This window comes from Hemicordylus capensis, chromosome 6, assembly GCF_027244095.1.
Source record: "Hemicordylus capensis ecotype Gifberg chromosome 6, rHemCap1.1.pri, whole genome shotgun sequence".
Classification (NCBI taxonomy): Eukaryota; Metazoa; Chordata; class Lepidosauria; order Squamata; family Cordylidae; genus Hemicordylus; species Hemicordylus capensis.
The window spans coordinates 30,009,493-30,034,121 of NC_069662.1; the positions used below are offsets into that span (position 1 = coordinate 30,009,493).

General features: G+C 44.4%; 2 pseudogenes; both read left to right on the top strand.

Moving 5' to 3' along the window:
* Window positions 1-11,080: 11,080 nt before the first annotated feature.
* On the top strand, window positions 11,081-12,043 carry LOC128331068 (olfactory receptor 14A16-like; annotated as a pseudogene).
* A 10,236-nt stretch (window positions 12,044-22,279) lies between these two features.
* LOC128331069 (olfactory receptor 14C36-like) lies at window positions 22,280-23,218 on the top strand (annotated as a pseudogene).
* Window positions 23,219-24,629: the final 1,411 nt, after the last annotated feature.

Sequence of the window (24,629 nt, forward strand, 5' to 3'; positions counted from 1 at the left end):
CACATCCCTAACTTTTATATCATTGATAGGTTTCCCCCCATAAAATACACACACATATTAGCACTTTAAGTGAATAGTTTTCAATTTATACTTGTGTGTCCTGTATACCTGATATAATATGCATGTATGCATAGTTTTAGCTTATGAGCCCTTTTGGACAGGTAATTATCTTTTAAAAAATGTGAACTGTTTTAAGAACATTTTGTTGTTGTTGAAAAGCAGCATATACATATCTGTAATAATAATGTGTGGTTCTTGAGTTTGAGCCAAAAGGTCATTGCAATTTAAACAACATGTTTACATAGCTCATAAATATAGCCTTCCATGTCAAAAAGGGGAGATATCTAAATTACTCTGTGCTAGATTTTACAACTTTCTACAATTCTTATCCAAGTGGTTTGTCTGCTGCTCCAACTAGGTATAATTGTCTCCATCGCCCCCATGGAAACTATTCTTCTATTGGCTCATTTTTCTCCCACATGCTCTTATTACCACTCTTCATCTATCCAAAGGTCAGAAATATAAATCTCAGCATGGGGGTGGGGAGAGAGAGAGAGAGAGAGAGAGAGAGAGAGAGAGAGAGAGAGAGAGAGAGAGAGATGAATTTTTCTATTTATATTTTTGAAAGCTGCCTTATGGGTTTTTTGATGGGGATATGTAGGGATTGGAAGGAAATCACATAAGCAATGCATTTTCTTTGCCAGGCGAAGCTACCTCACAGGGTTGTTGTTGAGAATAAGTCATAGGTGGTTTTTTTTGTTTTTTTAAAATAATAATCCAAGTGCACACAAGCAGTTGTGCACCCTGTTTGACGGTGTTAGGTTTTGAAACTATATATTTGCTCACAGTCCTTGTACTGTTATCATAGTAATATGCATCTTTAGCCTTCTTTCCTTAAGGAAAGTAAGCTCATGAGATCACCCGTGTGTGTGTGTGTGTGTGTGTGTGTGAGAGAGAGAGAGAGAGCGAGAGCGAGCGCCCCCTATCAACTTCACAATGCCTAGACCGATTTGGACCAAATTTGATACAGTTGTAGTGGCACACAGAGCTACCTCAACAGCATAATTTGTTATGTCATCCACCCCGATTCAAGATGGCAGATGCATGGATATAAAGCACAAATGAGCTAAATTTTGAAGAGGCTAATGATCAATTATCCTTATACCCCCTACCAGATGTAGAGGACTTGCCCAGGTGGCCCCCAGCTGAAACGGAGTCCCCCATTTCCCGAAGAAGAGTGGAGAAGTCAAGTCCCCCAGAGAAGACCTGATCCCTCTGGGGCTTGTAAAAATATAATATATATTGGTGGGCTCTAGTCTTGGCTTAGTGTTTTACTTATATAGAATTTGATGGCCGTATTCCCAAAGACTAGGGGCTGGCGATTATCATCCCCATATTCAAGAAAGGAAAGAAAGGATGACCCTGCCAACTATAGGCCCATCAGCTTGCTCAACATCATCAGCAAACTCTATTCTGGACATCTACATGGGAAACATAAGGACTGGCTAGACCAAGAAAAACTGCTGGTAGAGGAGCAAGCGGGCTTCAGGGAGGGCAGATCCACAACCAATCAGTGCCTTGTGCTTCAGCACCTCATTGAAAAATATTCTTGCAGTGACCCGTCCTCCCTCTATGCTGCCTTCATTGATCTTAAGGCTGCCTTTGATTCTATCTTCTGAGTCAAGCTATGGGAGAAGTTGGAAGCCTCCTCAATCAACTGCCGTCTGCTTTATATGATTCACATTCTGCATGCAGACACAACCCTCAAGATAAGGTGCCACAAAGGCACCTAAAAACCTCTGTCCTGACACAGAAGGGAGTCAAACAAGGATGCATTCTGGTCCCACTCTCCTTTTCAACATTTATATCAATGACATGTTGTTGAGGCACCTTAGTAGACCAGACTTTCACCCTCCTAAGCTGATGGAGATATGCATTGCCTTCCTGCTCTGTGACAACGATGCTGCAATCCTCTCTGGGACCCACATAGGTCTCAAAAGAGCGCTGATGGCTCTAGCTCAGTATTGCAGGAACGATCCACTAGAAATCAACGATAAAAAACCTAAAGTTATGGTTTTTGCCAGAAGACCCAAGTTACAGCCCTGGAGTATAAATGGCCACAAGATCGAAAAGGTCGCCTGTTTCAAATATCTGGGAGGGGTCCTACATGCCTCTCGCTCAAGAAAGGCCCACTGCGATCATGTTGCCCTCACTGCTCAGAGGAGCTCAGCCACCATTCTAAAATTCTTACAGTCTAGGGGCAGTACATTCTCGCAGTGCTCAAACTATTTGAGGCCAAGACGCTGGCACAACTCCTTTATGGTGCCAATTGGGGCTCCCCTTTCATTCTTGTCCCCTTGGAGCTTGTGCAGTCCAAATTCCTAACAGTGGCCCGCCTAACTGTGTCTCAAATGCCGCTCTGTGCTTGGAAACAGGAATGATAAATGTTGAGGCCAGAATGTGGCTGCCCATTCTTAACCACTGGATTAAACTATCCCTCAACTCTCGGGGCTTGGCCCCTTTGACCCTATTGGACAATTTTCAATCTTCCTGGAAAGGGCCATGTGGACTAAATTGTTGCTCCTGAGCTTTACCCCCCCCCCACTTGCTATGGGCCATGACCAGGCAAAAACAGTCATCAAACAGAGTATAATGGATACTAAGCACCAGGCCAACTGAGGCAGGGTCCCATCCTTCCTGTCCTTGGAAAGGCTCAGCTATTTGGCCTCCCCCACCAAGTACCTGTCACAGCTAGAAATCCCAAGCCACAGAAGGGCTTATACTGGGGAGCCTCCCAGCCGGGGGTCTACTCGTGAGTAGGTGTGATGCGAAGCCGCACTGCGGATACTCATTATTAAAAAACCCAGGTTTGCAGAGCACTCGCTCTGCAAACCTGGTTTTTTATCAGGGGTTCTCGAGCGGGTTACCCGCTCTAGAACCACTGGGCTCGCAGCCGAGCCTGATGGTTCTAACAACTAACAAAAATCAGGCTAGGCTCTCCTAGCCCAATTTTTTGTTAATCGTGAGAATAGCCCCGTAATCTCCAATTCAAATGCAAAACAGGGCAGACCTTGTTTAGCAGATTCATTTTTGCTACCACAAGACCAGCTCTCCTTTCCAAGTCTTTGACTGCAGGGTTGCATTTCCCCCTTTATCCTTCTGCCATTGCTTTGGATTTTATATTACACTGTAGTAAAAATGTGAATATTTCCCCATCAAAATTGAAATATTTGTTGTGGGATCCGTGAGTAAAAAAATATTTGGAGATCACATTATTCGTTTATGTTATTCTTTATTTAACTTACTTCCAAGGCTCTAGTGGGCCTCTTCCATGTTTCCAGTCAGCCTCCACCTAATATCTAATTAGGTTTGCTTACAAAAGAAGAATCGGCTCTAGCAATTACAGAGAACGTTATAGGTTTTATCCGTCAGCTGTTTTAGATCATGGGCACAAGTCCCAGGCAGCCATGGAATTAACCTCTTTCTCACACAAGTACTACGTAGCCTTTCAAAAATGATGTATGTTACAGTGCAGTGAGACTGTGAGGCTATTCTGACAATCAAGTGAAATCAGGCTAGGAGAGCCTAGCCTGATTTCACCTGACCATGTGAACCACTGAGCTCAAAGGCAAGCCCGGTGGCCTCCAGGTGGTTAAGCCGCCAAAGTAACCCTCCCCTTAAACCGGGTTTGCGGAACGAGCGCTCTGCAAACCCAGTTTTTTTGCTTGTGAGTTGCTGTGGCACTGCTCCGTGCCACGGCTACTCATGAGTAGACCCTCGACTGGGAGGCTGAAAAGCAGCCTCCCAGCTTGGGGTGCTATCCAGCATGCCTTGTGTGCTCACACAGGGCATGCTGGAGCTTCTGGGGGCCACGCGGCCCCCGACCCCCCTAGCCCCTGCTGACTCCATAATGGAGCCGGCATTCATGTGGGTGGCCGATCTGGCCACCCAGGGCTGCCGCCCTGCTCATCAGTGGGGAAAGCAGGCTAAGCCCTCTCTCCCTGCTAATCTCCTCGTGGCTCTTCTCACTAATCGTGAGAAGAGTCTCATACTAGCTGCAAAAGAAGGTAGAAGGCTCTAGAATTAATAGATGTATGGGCAGAAAACATGTCCTGAAACAGCTAGAGGGAAAACTGCATCTAACATTGAGAGACATATCTTTAAAAGGATTTAAAGTGTCTTAGTACATTTTTCCTTAAAAAACAACAACACAACTATGACTTTATTTGAATCCCATGCCTCTTTTCTTCCCTTTCCTCATTCTCTCTCCATTGTACACTTGCAACTTAATATTTTCTCCTAGAAGTCTCTGTCAATCAAACCCATTTGGCTAATTAAAGAAGCACTTCAGCTTAACTGATACTAAAAGTTTTGAATGATTGCTCAGGAATTATTCCTATAAAGTATGGAATCAGTGGCCAATGTCCAGCACTGTGCGCGTGCAGCAGTGCTGAGATCCAGATACACAGAAATGAGAAAGGGGTGATTTTCACTGGACTCCCCTTCCCTCTGAAGCCAACTGTTTGTCACAAAAATATGTCCCCGGAGCCAATTGTTTTAATCTTTTCCTTTGTTCCACGGAGAAATCCTGGTTAAAACGTGGACCACGCAACTGCTTAATTGTATTAATTGAAATAGTGTTCTGCCACTGTTCCCCAATCTTTCCAGAGTCAGCACAGATGTATCTGGTACCTTTGCACTACTAATTGCAAGGGATCTCATTGAATAAACTGCTTAATCAATGCTATTGATTAAGAGATCTGGTCTTGTGGTAGCAAGCATTAGGGATGTGCACAGAATTGGCTGGCCCAGTTTGGTTTGGGTCCGAATCAGACTCAAACCAGACCGGGCCAATTCAGTCCGGCACCCCCTCGAGCCCCCCACCCAGTTTGGTTCGTCCGGGGGGGGGTCATGGACCAAGTTCTATTTTTTTTTAAAGCCTCATAACCCCTTGGGAGAGTTCTTGGAGGTGGCTGGGGGTGGGGAGGTCCGCGGAGGTTCCCCCTCCCCCATGAGCCTCCGTTATGCCCCTCTTCCCCCTGTTCGGGTGCTCTTAGGCCAGTTTTCGACCTCCACCCAGTGGCCCAGCGGCCATTCTGGAGACCGCACCTCTGCGCACATGGCCTCTGTGTGGCCTGGGCCATGCTGTTAGTTGGGGTTAAGGGAAAAGTGCTCCCTTAATCTGGGCTAAAGGATTGTGTGTCAGTACAGCTCCTTGCAGCCCATGCTGAAACAGAGACAGGCTCCTAGAGTGCCAGTCTCCTGGGGTAATCCCCCAATGCATCACATTCAGCGCACAGTGTATTGTGAGATTTCCGGAGACTGGGGCATGGTCTCCAGAGTTGTGTGCTGATTGGTGCAGCATGCAATCATTTGGGAGCATTTTCCATGCCCCTGGCAACAGTTCTTGCTTGTCTGGGGGGAAAGTAAGACTCATTCAGCCTTCCTCCTCCTGTCTGCTCCCCCACCTTTCCAGTTGTGTGAATGGGCTCTTTGTGATGTCCATGGGCCAATACAAAGGACTAGGGGTGTGCACAAAACCCGTTTTCCTGGTTCAGTTCAAGTCTGAACCAGACTCAAACAGAACCAGGCATGTTCAGTTGTGTGCCACCAAAAAACCCCACCCCGCTTGGCTCAAACCGATTCTAATTCCCCCCCTAGAATGACTCACTGATGGGTATGGCGGCCTCTGGGGGTGCTCGTGCAGCTACAGGGGGTCTTTGCAGTCCCCCTCCCCCACTGCTGGCCACTTTTAAGTGCCGGTGGCCCGTTTTCAGGCTGTTCCGGCCCTTTCCCCTAATAGTGGAGGCCATTTGGGAGGCCGCCGCACATGCGCCCTGTCCATTTGTGTGGCCTGGGCCATGAGGACCGGGTAGAGGTCAGCGGGAAAAGAGGGAGACTAAAATATATTTGTTAAAATGTTAGAATCCCCGAACCAGCTGGAGTTGGCTCGAGGTCGAGAAGAAGCAGGTCCAGTCTGGCTCGAGAGTGAGCCCTTGAGCTGGACCAGTTTGATGGTAAACTGGCTCAACTTCAAGCCAGTTTGCACATCCCTACTAAGGACATACAGAAAAGCTCTCTCTCTCTCTGTGCAAATTTTCTACCTAGCAAGCACACACCATCTGTGTCAATGCTGAGTACAGAATGGTCCAAAGTCATGAGTGCTGACTCAGCATGATAAAGCTACATCAGTAGAACAGGCTCTTTATAGGATACCCCAGCTTGCTTCAAGCCACACATCTTGTCAAGACATGGTGCAGGCTACAGAAGCATAGCAAGGAGGAACCATGTCATAGAAAATAGGCATATGTCCCAAGGCCTTGCTAGAGTGCATGTTGAAATCCATGATTTGTGCCAAGCCCATAATGAGACTCATACTTGTAATATGGATGCGCACAGAACTGGTTTGGGCAGTTTGGTTCAAATTCAATCCAAATTCAAAATGAACCGCTGGTCCATGGTACTGGTTCAGTTGAACAGATTGCCAGTTCACTCCATTCAGCCAAAACTGGTTCAAACTGGTTTGACATTTTGGTGGGGGGGCAGTGAGAGGGAAATGGGAACTTTTAGCATTTGTTTTTAGTGTATATTAGTGGTCCCCGGCATGGTGCTGAAGATCAGAGGCCTCCTCATGATATGCATGGCTGTGGCATGCTCGTCATGAGGGGGCCTCTTTGATCTTCCGTATCGAGACAGGGACCAATAATATACACTAAAAATAAATGCTAAAAGGTACCGCTGCCCTCTTGCCACCCCCAGTCCTGAACAGTTGAACTGGTTCAACTCAAACTGGGTTAGGTACAGTTCGACTGCTGACCAGCTGCCTCTGTTCCAGTTTGTGGCTGAACCAGCTCTGTTCAGGGTTAAACCAGGTTTGTTTTGAATAGGTTCACACACCCCTAATCTGTAGGGTGCAAACTAGAACAGCAGGTCTCACCCATGGAAAAAAATAACACAAAATGTTGGTACCTTGTCCAGTGTTAATGGAACTACTCCTGGGGAATTGCCAAGTACCCCAGCTACATATTGGGCTTGTGTGGGGGGAATTAGAAAGCTTGAATGGAGTGGTCCACCTCCAGAATAAATTTGTGTAAAGCTTCAGTTGCAGGAAGAACTGAACAGAGAGGTTAGACTTAAATCAGGTTTATTTTAGGGTTTTTAGGGATACAGGAAGAGAAATAATGATTAATAGGCAACAATATTTGACTAGCAAGACTAAGAGATTAACAGGACTATGTTACAGCTTACAAGGAGGCAATTTGGCTTGCGTTTCTCAATTAAATTCGCTCAAGGCCTGTGAGAGAAACAGGCTTTGGATTTTAGAAGAAGTTAGAGGAGAGGAAGTGAGAGGTTCGAAAGCAGGAGTTAGCTACTCCCTTGATGCTTCCAGTGGGGTGATGTAAACTCTTGCAGCTCAATCATTACTGAGGGATGTAGAGGAGGGCAGGAACAGGACCCCAGGGACCAGGGATAGGCAGGAAGGATAGGCAGGAGGGCAGAAACAGGAACCCAGGGACCAGGTGGAAGTTTGGGAGCCAGGAAAAATCAATAAGAGACCAGAATCTCACAGCCAAGAGTGCTGCACAGACTGGGTCAGGGGAAAGGGCTTGTCTGGAGGTGACAAGTGGGACAGGAGCGAGAGTCAAGGCAAGGCAAGATGGAGGTGCCAAAGCCAAGATGTAGTGAAAAGCAGTTGGTGGATCCGAGGAAGAAACACCAGTTGAATCTGGGGTAGAGACACATAGTATGCTGATCTCCCCTTGAATAGGTGGACAAAAGAGACAAAGGACAGGATGAAGCATTGTCCCTTTCAATTTGCTGGGTGTGCTGAAAAGGTCTAAAAGTCCCATGTTGGGTGAAATGCAATGGGTGCATCAGAGTTTATCTTGTGTCCTTAGAATATCTGGGAGTGACTAAAATGCAAACAAGGTAGATTTCTGTGCCCTGAGCCAAACATTAACATGCTTGTTAGCCCAGGAGATGACCTGCTACCATCTTAACATTCCTTCCTGAGGAAGCAATACCTTGACCTGATTTGCTGTGCCAAGAGAGAATAGCAATAGCAATAGCAATAGCACTTACATTTATATACCGCTCTATAGCTGGAGCTCTCATGATATGAATACTTGGCTAATCCTTGAAAGAATAGTGCTGACTCAAAAATGTCTACTCTGGCATTCCTCACCTGAAAGTAATCATGGAGGCGAGTGCAAGGAGATTCTCCTGCAGTTTTGTAATTGAACTTGACCTGAGAGCTATCATCCCAGGCTTCATGCCAAGTGACATGCCCTATGAGTTAGTTCATGTGAACTGAAAAAAAAGATCTCACGGTCCCATGGGGTCTGAACAGCAGAGTGTGGGAACTACCAGCCAGTAGCCTCAAACTAGGTATGAGGTGCTCCTGGGAGCCTCCAAACAGGCTCTCTTGGAAACATGAAGAAGGCCCATTCTGTGGTGGGTGTGAAACCCACCCACACCCACACCAGTTTAGATATTCTTCACAAATTTTTCACTGCAGAAATACACTCAGAAAAGGATATCTAAAACGGTGATGGTGAAGGCATCTCCTGGCTCCTTAGTTATCTCCTTAGTTCTCCTTCTCTATCTCCTTAGTTATTGAATATCTAAACTGGAGCCATTGTATACATTAGGTATCTGTGTGGTTTATGATGCATATGGTCTAGGACAGGGATGGAAACACATTATTTGTCTGCCATAAAGCCCATATGTGGAAGTTGGGGATGTAATTTTGGATAGGGTGTGCTAAAGACCTATGCTACTGAGACTATTTTTGTTGATTTGTATTGGATTTATTTCTCACCTGTACTGTGTTTGCATGTTTCAGTGCAGCTTGCATATGCAACGTAGGTGTCTCTTTTTAAGTTAAAATAAAAGCAAAATTACATGCAGGAAACAGGGAAGAAGATCTTGTGATTTTTCCCTCTCTTGTGCTGGGCTCTTGGGAGCAAATTATGAAGAAGCCAAAGAAAACATCACATTAATCACCTTTGCGTGAAAATATGCTTTTAAATGCCAATTTAGACTGAAATTAGCTGTGTACACACACATGCATATAGGCATCTCTAAAGAATTAAGAACCATTCATGGATGTATGCATGGGGTGAAGGATAATGATCTAACGAGTAATTGCATGTCATAATGACAGATGTCTACAAAGAAGTGTTAGAAGTATTTTGGTAAGATTTTTTTTCATTATGACTTTACTAGGCTACAAATCACCATATGCCAGTCATGTTTGTCTCTTTCTGACCTTAAGTTCTCTCATCTGCAATATTCTTTCTATAAGATTTCTCTTAGTTATTGAATTAAATGGAACTCAGCTAGTATAAGATTTAAAACGGATGGATTCATCTGTTAAGATATTTTCACGTGGCTATACACGGGGAAGCACAACCCCATTTTCACACACACCCCTTTATTTTTTTTAATTTAATCCAGCTTTAAAAAGCCAGGAGATGCCTTCACCATCACTGTTTTAGATATCTTTTTCTGAGTGTATTTCTGCAGTGAAAAATTTGTGAAGAATATCTAAACTGGTCTGTATCAGCATTGCTAAATTATACTTATGACTGTTTCACTAATACATGTATCTTTTGCTGCATCACTTAATGACTTGCAGCTGAAACATTTACTGCCTCAGTTGGAAAGTATTGGGTTAAAGGTAAAAAAAATGATTTGCATATAAATATTTGATTCATACTTAATACCCTGTGCACATGATCACAATACATTAGCAGACTATGTCATAAGAAATCCCCTTGAATGTTTAGTCTTCTGAGGTAGCATTACACATTTCAAAGATCTTCTTCTACTGCAAATTAATTTTCATCCTTTATTGTGTGAAATGTCTCCATTTTCCTTTCCAACCTCTCTGATGTTTATCAGAGAGATGTTTATCAGAGATGGCTACTCGAGGATGGTCCTTCTTCTCTGCTGCCCTGAAGCTTTGGAACATGCTCTCTGCTGAAATAAGAGCCTCCCCATCTCTGGCAATTTTTAAAAAACCTTTAAAGACACACCTGTTCACCCAGGCTTATATTTAAATATTGTTGTAATAGTTTTAACATTGTTTTAAAATATTGTTTTAAGGTTTTAAACTGTTGTAATGTGTTGACTTTTTGCAGTCATTTATTTTAACCAATGTTTTAACTTGTCTGTTGTCATTTTTTGTTGTAAACTGCCCAAAGACGTACGTTTTGGGTGGTATAAAAATATGTTAAATAAATAATATCCTAGAACTTAGTATAATGGAATAGAGAACTCCCCCCCCCATTTCTTTTCCTGTGTAGACTACATTGACAACTCTCAATAGTGTTTTATGTAATGTATTGTAGTTCCTCAGTATTGCTTCTTTGCCAGTCACTCTGTTTAATTTAGAGCAGGGGTTTCCAACCTGTCGTACTGAATATATTACTGGACTACACCTCCCATCATCCCCATCTACAATTTATTGTGGCTGGGAACGATGGGAATTGTAGCTCGGCAACATCTGAAGTACCACAGGTTGGGACCTCCTGATTTAGAGCATGGTTACACCTGCCAGTGAAAATGTTGTGGGAAGCTGGCTGCATAATTAGACAACTGTGTGCATTGGGGGTAAACAGAATATGAACTAAGTCTTTGCTTCCTGTCTTTGCTTTTTTGCTTTGTTATCACAAACTTCCACGGAGGCAAAAACATTTCAAAAAAATTAGTAAGGCTATTCACACGACTAGGGCCCCTGAGGATCCTGGCGCTGCACACGAGCAGCCTAACCTGGCTGGGCTGCCCTAACCTGGGTAAGGCTGCTTGTGAGAACAGTCTTAATGTTTGCAAGGAAGGTGGGAGGCGGTTGCTGAACTAGCCAATCTCACCAGGCTCGGCTAATTTTATGACAACTTAAAGGAACACAAAGGTCTGTGCTCCCCTGCTTTATCCAAAACCTCTACATACACACAAGAAGACCTCATTTCATTGATGAATACCATTGAATATGCATGAATGCATGAATATGCATTTCATTGATGAATATCAGTACACTAATGCTTTCTTTATTCCCCCAAGATAAAGGGACCTGAGAGAAACAACCATGTCCAATTTTACTGCTGAGTCTGGGTTTCTGCTCCTGACATTCTCAGAGGTCCGAGAACTGCAGCTCCTACACTTCTTTGTGTTCCTCGCATTGTACCTGACAGCAGTAACAGGGAATCTTCTCATCATCATGGCAGTGGCCCTTGATCATCACCTTCATGCCCCAATGTACTTCTTCCTCATGAACTTGGCCATTCTAGACATTGGTTGTATTTCTGTCGCTATACCCAAATCCATGGCACAATCCCTCCTGAACAGCAGATGGATTTCTTTTTCTGGATGTGCTGCTCAAGTTTTCTTTTATTGCCTTTTTTGCAGCAGCAGATTTTTCCATCCTAACCATAATGGCACATGATCGCTGTGTTGCTATCTGCAAACCACTCCACTATGAGAGAATTATGCATAAAGGAGCCTGCATTCAAATGGCAGGGAGTGCATGGATTGCTGGTATACTCTATGGTATATTACATACTGGGGGCACTTTTGCCATCAACTTCTGCTCTAATATTGTCAATCAGTTCTTCTGTGAAATTCCCAAGTTACTAATACTTTCATGCTCAGATTTGTACCTAGTTGAGGTTGGGCTTCTTGCAACTAGTTGCTTTGCAGCATTATGCTGTTTCATTTTCATGATGATAACCGATACACAGATTTTCACAGCAGTGCTTAAAATCCCTTCTGTGCAGGGACAGAAAAAAGCCCTCTCTACCTGCCTTCCTCACCTCATTGTTCTCTCGGTTTTCCTGTTCACTGGGACCCTGGCCTATACCAGACCTCCCAGTAACAGTTCCTCTGTACAGGACTTTGCCTTTGCTATTATATATATCATAGTTCCACCCATAATGAATCCAGTGATATATAGCATGAGAAATGAGAAGATTAAGGAAGTTCTGCGGAAGATGTTGTCAGGCATTCTTCTACTACCATTCAGTCATTCGTTGTGAGATGGTAAGACTATGAATGATGATCTGTACATGTGCTGACCTTATGTGTGTACTGTGTGAACCTTTTAGTACATATCATCCCCACCCACATCTTTTTACTGGTACCAAGAGGGACCTGACCAGAACTCCTGTTATAGAGCATACTTCTGAGGATATGAGTATTTACTTTTCCCCCTGCTGTTGTACATTTTGCTTTTCCTGCCTTTTTCACTTTTATTGGAAGCCACTCTGGCCCTATTTATGCTGGATAAGAGGTATATTAATGCTAATAAAATGTGTAGCACATATTGCAAACAAGAGCATCTAAAGAGAATGTATTTTCACTTTTATCACTGTCATTGCAAAAATGCTAACTAGTACTCCGAAAGAAAGAAAAAAACTTGAAAAAACTTTGCAGTTGATCAGGCTGCCAAGAGGAAACCAGGATTTCAGCCTGCTCACCCATGGAACAGAATATTTCAGATTAGTAGTTGAGGGTCATTGCTGACTATGTCGCAAATTCATTTTGTGTAGATTATACTTTCAGGAAATTTCAACAAATTACATATATGTAATATAATTTTTTCTTAATGTTGTTGCAAAAGGGAATTAAAAACAGTTTTAAATTTGTAAGATGTCATCTTCAGACACCTCATTTTATTGAATAATAACCATATATGCTAAATTTGAACAGTATTAAATCTGAATCTGAGAAGATCTGCTTCTCTTGGGTAAGGTGTTATTTTCTGAATTAGTGATCTGATTATTGATTAGTGTTAAAATATGTTGAGAACAAAAACATTTCAAAAATGATTGTTGTATTGAGAATTGCTTCTAAAAAATAAACAGTTTCCCCACCATATTCCAGAGTAAAATGTAAGTACATCAGCTCATTTTAGTGGCAGGATTGTGTATGCAAAATTTGGTATCCATAAGGTAACTGGGAAGTATGACTTATTGCACACAAACAAATCCCCAAGCAAACTCTTCTAAATATCTGCAGTAATAGATTAATGTTCACTTTAAATAGAAAGTTATCCTAGAAGTAATCATGAGAATATTTTAAGGTTCAAGAGGCAAAACACTAAACCGAATAGAATTTAGGGACAGATTAGGAATTTTTCTAAAATTTCTAGGAAGATGACTCAACATTTCTCATTGTACATTGGACATTTTTCTCCACAGGGAAAAAGCTTAAAGATGCACAATCTTCAGAAATTCTTTAAAAATCACACCTTTGCCCAATTTCTTTGAAATCTGGGTGGTAGCAGGCACCCATTAGGGCACTATCACCTGACCCACTCTTCTGCCCCCCAAAGCCCTTTCTGCCCCAAATCTGCCCCCAAAATATGCCAACTTCAAAAATTTTTAAAAAATCACCACTTTGCCCAATTTCTTTGAAATTTGGGTGGAAACACATCCTGTAATAGGAATGTGCCTATTGGTGTTGCTATAGTCAGATTTGTTTATGGGGAATATAGCTGCTAGGTTAGTCTCAGGAAAAATGTAGGGAACACTCAGCCCTAAAAACACAACTGCTCTTTACTGCTAGAATCAGGAGCTCCACCCAACATCTACAGCTCCCAAAAACTACAGGAGCTGCTGAGGTCAAAAAGCACACCTAAACAATTCGGCATCACCTGGCATACATAACAACCGCATTGTATTAAATAGGATGACCCTTTAATTCTACATCCAATTAATTGCATTGCCTCACAGAAATAACGGGCTTCATGTGGAAGCAACAACCCAGGCAACTCTGCATATTTCCTATGGAGGTCAAATTGAATTCCCTTCATCTTCCCCTGCTCCTCTGTCTCCATCACAATTTTTAGAAAACATGTTAAAATGACGTGCTTCATCCACACTTTTATAGAAAAGAGCTGATTGTTGCTGCTGGTGCCGCTGCTCTATCTTTTTGTCTTTTAGTGTTATATTTTACATATTTGTAAAAACCCTTTAAATAGAGATATAAGATTTTTATATTTCAGTTAATAATTGTACATATAATTGGGTATTGTTTTGATTGTGCATTGTTGTAACTATACTGTAAATTGCTTTGGGATTATCTTAATGAAAGGCAGTATATACATTCAACAATAAAATAAATAAATAAACTATTATGAAAACCATTGCATAGCACACATTAACCATGCTCGTTAAGCCCTATCGAATAAATTGGGCAGGGGCAGGCTTTTTACCCAACTTACAGTATCTGTAATACTGCACTGCTGAGCCGCTACACCCTTCAAGGGCAGCATTGGGGCTGCACAAAATATGGGGCTGCACAAGTGGAAACCTGTGGAAGAGTTGCTTGTGCAACTGCCCATTATGTGTATTGACAAATTGGCTCATTATGGTTTCTCTCAGGATAAGATTATCAAAATGGGATATGATCGAGCCAGGATTGAGATCAAACAACGTATCATGGACATGGAACTGCAGGAAGAAGTTGCTTCCTTGCCCAAGAATATCTTTCTGGGGGATCAAATATTTAACATTAAACCAGCTAGCTATCTGAGTCTAATTACCATTCCTAAATTTAGATGTGCTTTGATGCTCGCCCGTCTTAATGCACTTCCATCTGCTGTTATGGAGGGAAGATTTCAAGGTACCCCTTTATCTGCTCAACTTTGCCCTTGCGGGTCTGGTCAAGTGGAGACAACTGCGCATGCCATTTTATACTGTAACTTCTATAGGGACGCCCGCTTAAGATTAGTGTCCCCTTTGCTGCAACGTTTTCCTGGGCATTCGGATGACTTCTATTTGAAGTATTTACTGTCCAGTCTTGATGACAACCTAATCAGCAAAATGACAAGGTACTGTTATATCATTTGCAACATCCGCTTAGGTTTTCAATAATGTTCTGCTTTCTTCTTTCCGTGATTCCTATTTTATGATTGTAATGGAGGGTGCTCTGCTCTCTTTGGCTTTCAGTAAGTTCACCACAACTGTCCTAATTTTAACCTTTCAGTATTGCATTGATTGTTTGTTTTATTATGCTGAGTTTTGTGTAAGTATGTTTTACTAAATACTGGTCTATGACCGCAATAAAGGATGACTGACTGCAGTCCCAATGCTGCTATAGTGATGGTCAGGCCTGATGGAGGGCTAGACCTCAGTTACAGTTCTAATGAGTCAGAAAACATTTACCACAATCATTTATGGATTTTATTGTGAGGATCATATCAACCTTACTGATAGTATCAACTGAAGAACCAAATATTACCTGATGATGCATTCTCCAAAATTGTAATGTAAATCAGATACACTACAAAAATGAAGCAATAGAAATGGTACTCTAGTAGAGAAGGATTTTAAAGGATAGTGATGCATATCTTAAAGCTTCTTCTATCTCACTGCCATCCAATACTTACATGTAGTCAGGGCTGTCCTTAGGGCATGGCAAGCAGGATGACCGCCCCAGGCCCTGCTCTTTTAACCCCCATTAGGATTAACTGGAAAAGGCCTCTGCACTGACTGATTTGCCCTGCCCCCACCCCCAGGGGTATCTAAGGGCAGCCCTGCATGTGGTGCACCCTATTCATACAGAAGAGGCTCTAGCAACTACTCTTTTACCATACCTTGCATATTGCATTTGCTGTTTACTAATAAAAAATTCATGGATTTTTCAAAATGGTAATTATAAATTAAAATTATAGAGAAAAGAAAGTAGTAGGCAGATTAGTTTATTATCATTATTGTGCAATTACATTGCCACAGAAGCATTAAAGGATATCACTCAACAATGGGATTTGGCAAGTGCTATGTACGGTTGTGCACAGAACCGTCTGGCCTGGTTCAGTTTGAGGCCGGAGCGGCCTCGAATGGAACCAGGCCAGTTCAGTCCGTCCCCCCATCGGCCCCCCCTCAGTCTGGTCCAGTCCCAGACCGATCCGCAAACATTTTTAATTTTTTTTTAAAGTCAATTAAATACCTGTAGCCCCTTTGGGGGCTTGCTAAAGCCATGGGGGGTCCACGTGGGTTCCCTCTCCCCCTGCCGGCCTTTGTCATCACCGCTGCAGCCGGGTAAGTAATGACTTTTCAGCCCTTTGGGGCCGCCGTAAGTTTGAGTGGCCGCCATTTTAGCAGCCGGTGTGGACGCGCAAATGCCCTCTGCTGTGGCCATGATGATGAAGGCAGGTGGGGGAGAGGGAACATGTCCAGACCCCCCTGTGGCTTCAGCAAGCCCCCCAAAGGGGCTACAGGTACTTAATTGACTTTAATTTTTTTAAAAAGTTCATGGACCTGCCAGACAGGACCGGTGGTCCGGTTCTGGTCCGATGGAACCTGGGGTGATGGTTCAGTTCGACCACGAACCCCCGGACTGCCAGACCGAACCGCTGGACCGCCAGACCACCGGACCGGTCCGCACATCCCTAGTGCTATGTACTGATGTGCAGACCTGTTTGAAGGTTTGAACTTGGACCAAACAGGGCATTGCATTGACAATGCGGATCTGAGTTTGAACCGATCGAGTCAGGTTTGGTTCGAGCCTGTTCGAGCTGGTTCGAAGGTTCTAGAGGTCATTTTAGATCATGTTCTCCATTTTGTGTGACTTGTGTTGCTTGATTTCATTGGCTGAGCTCTTGGTTCCCTGATTGACCAGATGAGTCTGGCTCTCTGGTAGGCTGTGCACTGTGCCAGTCCTCTTTATTTTTTGGATAAATTCTGCCTAACTAATACAGAAACTTTTTGTCACAGTTCAGAAGGATCAAAAGGCATGTGGTCATGACTGCTGGCTCAGTGTGCTATAAAGCTATATTAATGGGATGGGCTATTTATGGATGCTCCACCATGCTCAAAGCAAAATATTTCACCCACTTCATAAACAGAACATGGAGAAGCCACATGATATACAGAAGGGGTTATACTGGCAAAATGGTTCCAGCATAGTTAGGATGAAGAGTGTTTTCAACATTCCACCATTGTAATCCCTGAAAATTATATTGCTTGCAAAATCATTCTATCACTTATAAAGATCAACATTATCCATCAAAATCACCATGAAAGTTTTCACACATCAACTAGGGGGCAGCAGAACCCTACACCTCAATCCTAGAGAGCTACAGCAACCTACGACAGGAATTAGGGATGTGTGAACAGGTTCATTTCCGAACCTATTCAAAATCAAACTGATTCGGTTCAAAGGTTTGATATTGGACCGACCTGACCCCCACCATGCCTATTCAGTGGGTCCTAAGTTTTTAAAAAAGGTTTTTTAAATTTACTCATCCCCTCTGGGTGGCTTCTCCAAGGCTGTTGGTGGGTCCCCAGAGGTTTCCTCTCCCCCGCCAGCCTCAATTAATTGCCAAATTGCCCAGTTTGGGCTGTCTTTGGCCAATTCCAGGCCTCACCCCTGTGGCAGCAACCATTTGGGAGGCTGCCATGCATGCCCGATGGGCCTCTGCATGGCCGGGTCATGACCAAGGCCATGTAGAGGCCCATTGAGCATGCACGGCGGGCTTCAAAATGGCCACTGCCACAGAAGTGAGGCCTGGAACTGGCTGGAAACCACCTGAACCAGATGATTTGGGCATTAACAGAGGCTGGAGGGGAAGGGAAAACTTCTGGAGACCCACATGCAGCCTCAGAGAGGCTCCCAGAGCAGGTGAGTAAATTAAAAAAACTCTAAATTTTAAAAAAAGCATGAACCTCTGAACCAAACTGGGGCTGTTTGCGGGGTGGCAAAACCAAACATGCTCAGTCCAGTTCAGACCCATAAAATTCTTCTGGTCAAATGGAGGCTATTATATACCTGAAGCCCTCAAACTATATGAAACAAATTTGCTGGCCCAACTTCTCTGTATTGCCCATCTGGGCCCCTTGTCCTACATTACCCCTCTGGAGCTCAATCAATCTAAATTCCTAAGAGTTATCCTGCTGTGTTTCACAATAACTAAATTCGAGTTATCCTGCTGTGTTTTCAATGCTGCTTTATGCCTGGAGGTGGGACTGGTGAAAGTAAAGGCCAGAGTATGGCTGTCAATACTCAATTTCTGGCTAAGAAAATCTTTCTTCCCAATGGGCCTTGCCCTCTTAACAATGGAGGATGGATACCAATCCACCTAGAAGTTATCCCTCTTGGTGAAACTAACATCACTTGGGCTCCTCTCCAACCCTCCACTGCGTTCCCTGGGTTATGAACAGGCCAAAAAGTGTCTTGTTTAAGGACATTTCTACCCCTGATAACTTGGCAAAGGGGCACCTTTTAACGTGGTGATTCTCTTTATTTAGCAGGGGGAGAGTAACTGGCCCTATCCACCCCCAGCACAGTACCTCCAGTGACTATTGCTGGTGTCTATCTTGTGTTTCTTTTTAGATTGTGAGCCCTTCGGGGACAGGGTTCCATCTTATTCAGAGGCGTAACGATAGGGGGGGGCAGGGGGGGCACGTGTCCCGGGCGCCACCTGCTAGGGGGCGCCAAAAAGTACCCCGGAAGATCCCCTGCCATTTTCGGAATTTTTTTTTTGAGAAAAAATTTTGTGTGTGTGTGTGCACTGCAGCAGACCCCCCTCCCCCTCCCCTCCCCTCCCCCAGTCCCAGCGCCAGCTCCAGCACTGGGCGCCGCCGCCGCCGCGTTTGCCTTTTGTAGTGCGGTGCGGTGCCTGCCTGCTTTGCAAATTGCAGCGTCGGCAAGGCAACGGCTATGACTCACTGACTGTCTCTGTCTCAGCTCAGACACTCCGAGAGTCCGCGCTGAGCACATGCGTGTTGGGGGACACACCACGCATGCATGTCTGGCTGGGAGAGCTCGCCGCCATGTGCACTTGCCGGGGAGGACGGAAGGATTCGGCGCGGCGGTCAGCCGAGCCGAGCCAGCATAGGAGGACAAGCAACAAGGACGATGGAGCATTGAGCAAGGATTCAGGATTCTCTTCCTGTGAGTTTGTTTGTTTGTTTGGTGGAGGGGGTAGTCTGCCTTATGTCTTTAACTTCAGTTTTCGTTCTTGACGTCTTTTGTGTTCCCAAGATATGAACCAGAGATATACTGGCCCGCGCCTTCAACTGCCACTTCCTCACAACTGGCGGGCAGGAAAACAGCAGCAACAGTTGCCCCACCAGCTGGGTTTCTTCGTCCCTCCCGCTTGCGCTGTGCCCTTTCCAGGGGGACGAAACCAACACAGTCTCTGCTCGGGAGAGACAAGCGAAGGGAAGCTGCTGCTGGCTGGGGCGGACCCTCCCTTCCCTTCCACCCGCCATCCCCTCTCTTCCACCCACCGTCCCCTCTCTTCCACCCACCGTCCCCTCTTTCTCCTCCCCCTGCAGGCTGCGCTAGAGACGGCGGGCTGGCTTCTGCAGCCCCCGCCCATCCGCCGGCTCAACCACTGGACCAAGAGCAGCAGCTGAGGAGCTGAGGTTTGCTGCTGCTGCTGCTGCTTCTCCTCACCCTTCTGCCTCCCCTCCCTCCCTTTAAAAAATAACAATAATAGTAATCCCCCCCACCTTCCTCCCCCGTTCGAGCTTTTGGCAGCATGGCCCGGCTCAAGGCATGCTCTGCCTTCCCCAGTATCTACTTCAGGGTCCTCCTCTGGGCCAGGAGCCTCTTGTGCTTGGCTTCTGCACAGCAGCCGCCGCCACAGCGGGGGAGCATGTGGTGCCCGAGCCGCTGCCTCTGCTTCCGCACCACGGTGCGCTGCATGCATCTCATGCTGGAGAGCGTCCCCGCCGTGTCACCACAGACCACCATCCTGTATGTGGGAGACGGAGAATGGGGGTCATCTCCATTTGTTGGGATTAGCTGCCTCTCTCTGCCCTGGTTGCGGGAGGGCGAGGACGGGCGCTACCTGGCAATGGCGAGAGGACGAGGGCACTTCAGCGGCGCTGAAGTTGCCGTCTCACTCCTTTGTCTGTATCTGATTGGGGTCTGGGTGGATCCCCTGCTCTTCCTCCTAGTTGTTCGCTCCGCTGTAGAGATTCTTTTGTTAGCTTCATCATCAACTTGTATATGTATGTAGGTAATGTATGTTTTGTCTGCAGGCATTTGGCTGCGATCCACAAATTAGTTAAGCTGGACGGCTTTGATGGATCCTCATCTCACATACAGCCCAGTTAAAATGAAGTAGTAGAGTTTAAGCCCCAGGGAATGGGGGCGGGGGGCGGGGGAGAGATTTATATCCCAATACATATATATCTGATTTTTAACTGGGTTGTCATTTGCTCTGTTAATTCAATTGAGTTCCGTTCCAAATACTTACTTCAGTGTAATTCATTATGCGTCTGGTTGCAGGATCTTCCATGTTTAAAACAAAAACATGCTTCATAGTTTTGTGGGTTCTTCCTTCCTGGCTGAGTTTGAGCCATAGTTTCAATACTTTTGTGTGGCTTTGTCCTCTTTAGGAAAGTAATCACAAGCATGAGCTGTGTGGTTTTTCCAAGTCACTGGTTGCAGAAGTCTCTTTGTTAGAGTAGCTTTCCATTCATTCTCTAGTTCTGTTCAATTCAGAATGTCTGTTTAAAGCTGTTGTGCAATAGGTTAAGAATGAAACCATTATCATTTGTATTGGTTTTGGTACCTGTCATAAATGAGAATGTTGGTTTTCAAAATGTCATATTTTGGGCAAGAGAGTGCGGGTCTATATATTTTCTTAATATAAAAATTTAAAAGGAATGTGGCCATGCAACATGAATGCTTGTGCATGCGGATTTTCTTTGCCAACTACAACTATTTCTGAGCGCTTTTTAAGTATGAGTCTTATCCTTATAAGAATTATGATGCAATGATGATACATACTACATTATACTTAGGTTTTTCCTCACAACAACCCTGTGGAGTTGGCTTGTATGCAGCTAGGGGCCCTTAACCACAGAAGAGCCTTCACCTTGGCTTGCTGCAGCACCCTCCCTTCGGCTGTGTTAGATGGAAGATACAAGAAGATCCCCTTACTGGAACAATGATGCTGGGCAAGTTGAAACAACTGAGCAGATCCTCCTATACTTCTTATTTTATAGGGACATTTGTAATACCCTCATTCCACATACCACTTCTTACAAGGTTGCCAGGCCTCACAAGCCGGTTCTACATCTCCACCGTACTCTCTGACTGTAACCCTTTTACAACACATAATGATGCCAAGTTCTGCATGGCAGTGTGCAGAATTTGCCAGGATCTGATTGCCAGCAAACAATTAATTAGGGCTGACATAGCTCACACCTGCACTTCACACACAATTTTCTTCACACAAAGTTTTCATGTTATCATATTTTAATCAACTTTTAATTCTAATCAACTTTAAATAGCTTCTCATAGATTTTAGCTTTATGCTCATAGTTATTAACTGGGTATTTCTCACAGGTTTTTTTCCTCATTTGCTGGCACCCTAATGTGAAATAATTTGCCAACAGGACTAGGACATTATGAAACAAATTTGAAATAATATTATACATGTATGTCCATTGAATTAGTGTTTTTTTAATAAAGCCACCTGGGTTTTGCTCATCATTTGTTTAGTTTTGTTACAAAAATAGAAGCAGCAACACAAGCTGGATATGGAACATTCTCTCATGAGGATCCCACCTATACAGCAGTTCTAAACCAATTTGCAAAAGAAGTAATAACAGTAAACCTCCCAGAACTACCCGAATAAATACCCAGTAGATAGTCTGAAATTTTCTTTGTCTCCTATAAGTATGAACTTGCCCATTCAAGCAAGTCCAGCTAGTTTTCCTCACAGTTTTTGAGAACCCTAAGCAACAAACTAATTAACACGCAGAGGAATGATCTCATTAAAAATTCCCACACAAATTAACAGCAAGGGAATCTCTTACTCAAACACACAATTTGTATCAGTATGTTTGTAAAATGCCCTTCATTGTTTTGCACAAATGATTAAAAACTTTGCCATATATTTTTTCACTGTAAGCTAAGTGAATGGATTCCTTCTCCACAGAAGGAGTTCATTAGTAAGAATCATCTTTAAGGGTACAGATCATTATTTCTAGGGCTGAGAGAGACTCCTGCCTGCTGCCAGTCTGTGTACACAATACTGAGCTAGATGGACCAATGGTCTGACTTGGTATAAGGCAGTTTCCTATATTCCTATATGTTGACTTTCAGCATACTACCAATTACAGTCCTTGCCTGCCCATCAATAAACCATCTACAGCTTGACATTTCAAGGTCATTTTGAAGGGGTCTACTGGTCTCTGTGCCTATATTATGCTCCCTTGTTCCCTCTCAACTCTGATTTCAGATCTCAGTTTAGTACATTAACAAGCTTTCTCATCTTCCTCCCACAGGCAGCATGGAACAGAGTATTGAAGATAAAGGGCCAAATCTGACATCAGTGTCTGAGTTTCTGCTCCTAGAATTCTCAAACATCTGAGAACTACAGATCACACACTTCTTTGTTTTCCTGGCATTGTATTTGGTGGCAATTACAGGGAATCTTCTCATCATTTTTGCAGTTGCCCATGATCATAATCTGCACACACCCATGTACTTCTTTTTAATGAATTTGGCCGTACTGGATCTTGGCACAGTTTCTGTCATGGTTCCAAAGTCTATGGCTAATTCACTCATGAACAGCCAATCCATTTCTTATTTGGGATGTGTCGCTCAAGTTTTCTTTTATTTCTTCTTTGGAGCAACCAATTTTGGAATCCTAACAATAATGGCACACGATCGCTACGTTGCTATCTGCAACCCACTGCGCTATGAGACAGTCATGCATAAAGAGGTCTGCATTTGATTGGCCGTGAGTGCATTGATTGTTGGTATACTTTATGCCACATTACACACAGGAGGCACTTTTGCTATCACCTTCTGCTCCAATATTGTCAGTCAGATTTTCTGTGAGATCCCACATTTATTAAAGCTGGCATGCACGGATTTATATCTAGTTGAAGTTGGCTTTCTTTTTTTTAATTGCGGTCTTGGAACGGGGTGCTTCATCTACATCATTATAACGTACATACAGATATTTGCTGCAGTGCTCAGAATCCCCTCAGCACAGGGTCAGAAAAAAACTCTCTCCACTTGCATTCCCCACCTCATTGTTGTGTCTTTGCTTGTGTTCACTATAATATTTGCCTATGAAAGGCCTCCCAGTAGCCATTCTTCTGTTGTTGATATAGTTGATGCTGTGATATATGTCATGGTTCCGCCAATGCTAAATCCCTTCATCTATAGCATGAGAAACAAAGACATCAAGAATGCTCTGCGGAAGCTCTTTGGTGTTGGCCATTCATCAAAGATATCCTGAGAAGCTGTACTGTAAATGTGGGGTTATAACTAGATAGTACTCAATGTATGAATAGTCCTTTGTGACAGTGGTTGTGTGTGCTATAAGCATTTATTATACACCCATATATTTTGTTCCTGTGGTTGTTCTCTTTGCACCATTGTGGTGATGTAGAATTTTCCAGCTTCTGGGATTCACCTGGAGGGCCTCCCTGATTGGCCTCAGTAGTAGCAGAGGGGTTCTTGTCACCCTTCTCCTTGCACTAGCTCCTTTTTGAGGCTGACCGTTTTCCGGGAGACCCAGGCACTCGCTGGTGCTCCCTGCCCTCCTCCTTGGCCAGGCCCACTTTAAATAGCAACTCACAGGCCAGACCTCCTGCCACATCCCAGTCTCCCCATCCTTCACCACCTCATCCCTCAGCAGGCCATTTCTGGCCTTGTCCTCTGGCCTGACTCCCCCAGAGCCACCATTCATCCTGCCACTCCATGGCTGCATTCATGGTTGCAGGCTGGTGTCTCTGCCTGCTTCACCCACTGGCTGATGTTGCTGTTCCTCCTTCCTCTGGTGCATATCCTGATGCCTCGTTTCAGACCACCTTGGCTGGCCTGGTAAGTGGTAGGGGCTTGGTGTCTAGACAACCATTGGGGTGTGCAAACAGGTTCATGGTAAAACCGGTTCAATTGTTTGGTTTGACAGTTCAGTTCTACAGTTCAGCACTGGACTGAACACCCACCCACCCCCAGTTCAGTTTGGCATTGGACCAAATACCCCTGGCCCTTTGGGGGGTGTTTGTGATTTTTTTAAAAAATAAGTTACTTACCCCCTCCAGGGGTCGCTAGTGTGGCCACGGGGGGCCTCCAGAGGTGCCTCCCCCACCACCAGCTTCCATAATTGCCCTCTCATGGGGATTGGCACTCTTTGGACCATTCCAGGCACTCTTCAGTCTGTTCTGGGCCTCACCCCCATCATTGTGGCCATTTTGGAGGCTGCCACAACTGCCTAACAGGTCTCTGTTATGACCCAAGCCATGCAGAGGCCAATTAGGCATGCATGGTGGCCTCCAAAATGGCCAGCGTGATGGGGGTAAGGCCCAGAACAGGCCGAAGAGCACCTGGAATGAGCTGAAGAGTGTCCAAACCCGGCAAGGGTAGCAATTTCAGAGGCAAGCAGGGGGAGGAGGTGCCTCCAGAGGCCCTCCCCACAGCCACACTAGTAACCCATGGAGGGGGTAAGTAAATTAAAAAAAATTGTGTCCCCCCCCAAACCAAATGGGGTGTGTGTGCTGGACTAAACTGGACAGGTTTGGTTCGGGTCCAGTTTGGGCAACTGAACCAGGCTAGTTGGTTTTGTGAACCCCCTAACAACCATTCATCCAGTTTTGGTCATCTCCTAATTAGTATCCCTTTTTGGCTACTGAAGGCCCACTATTTCT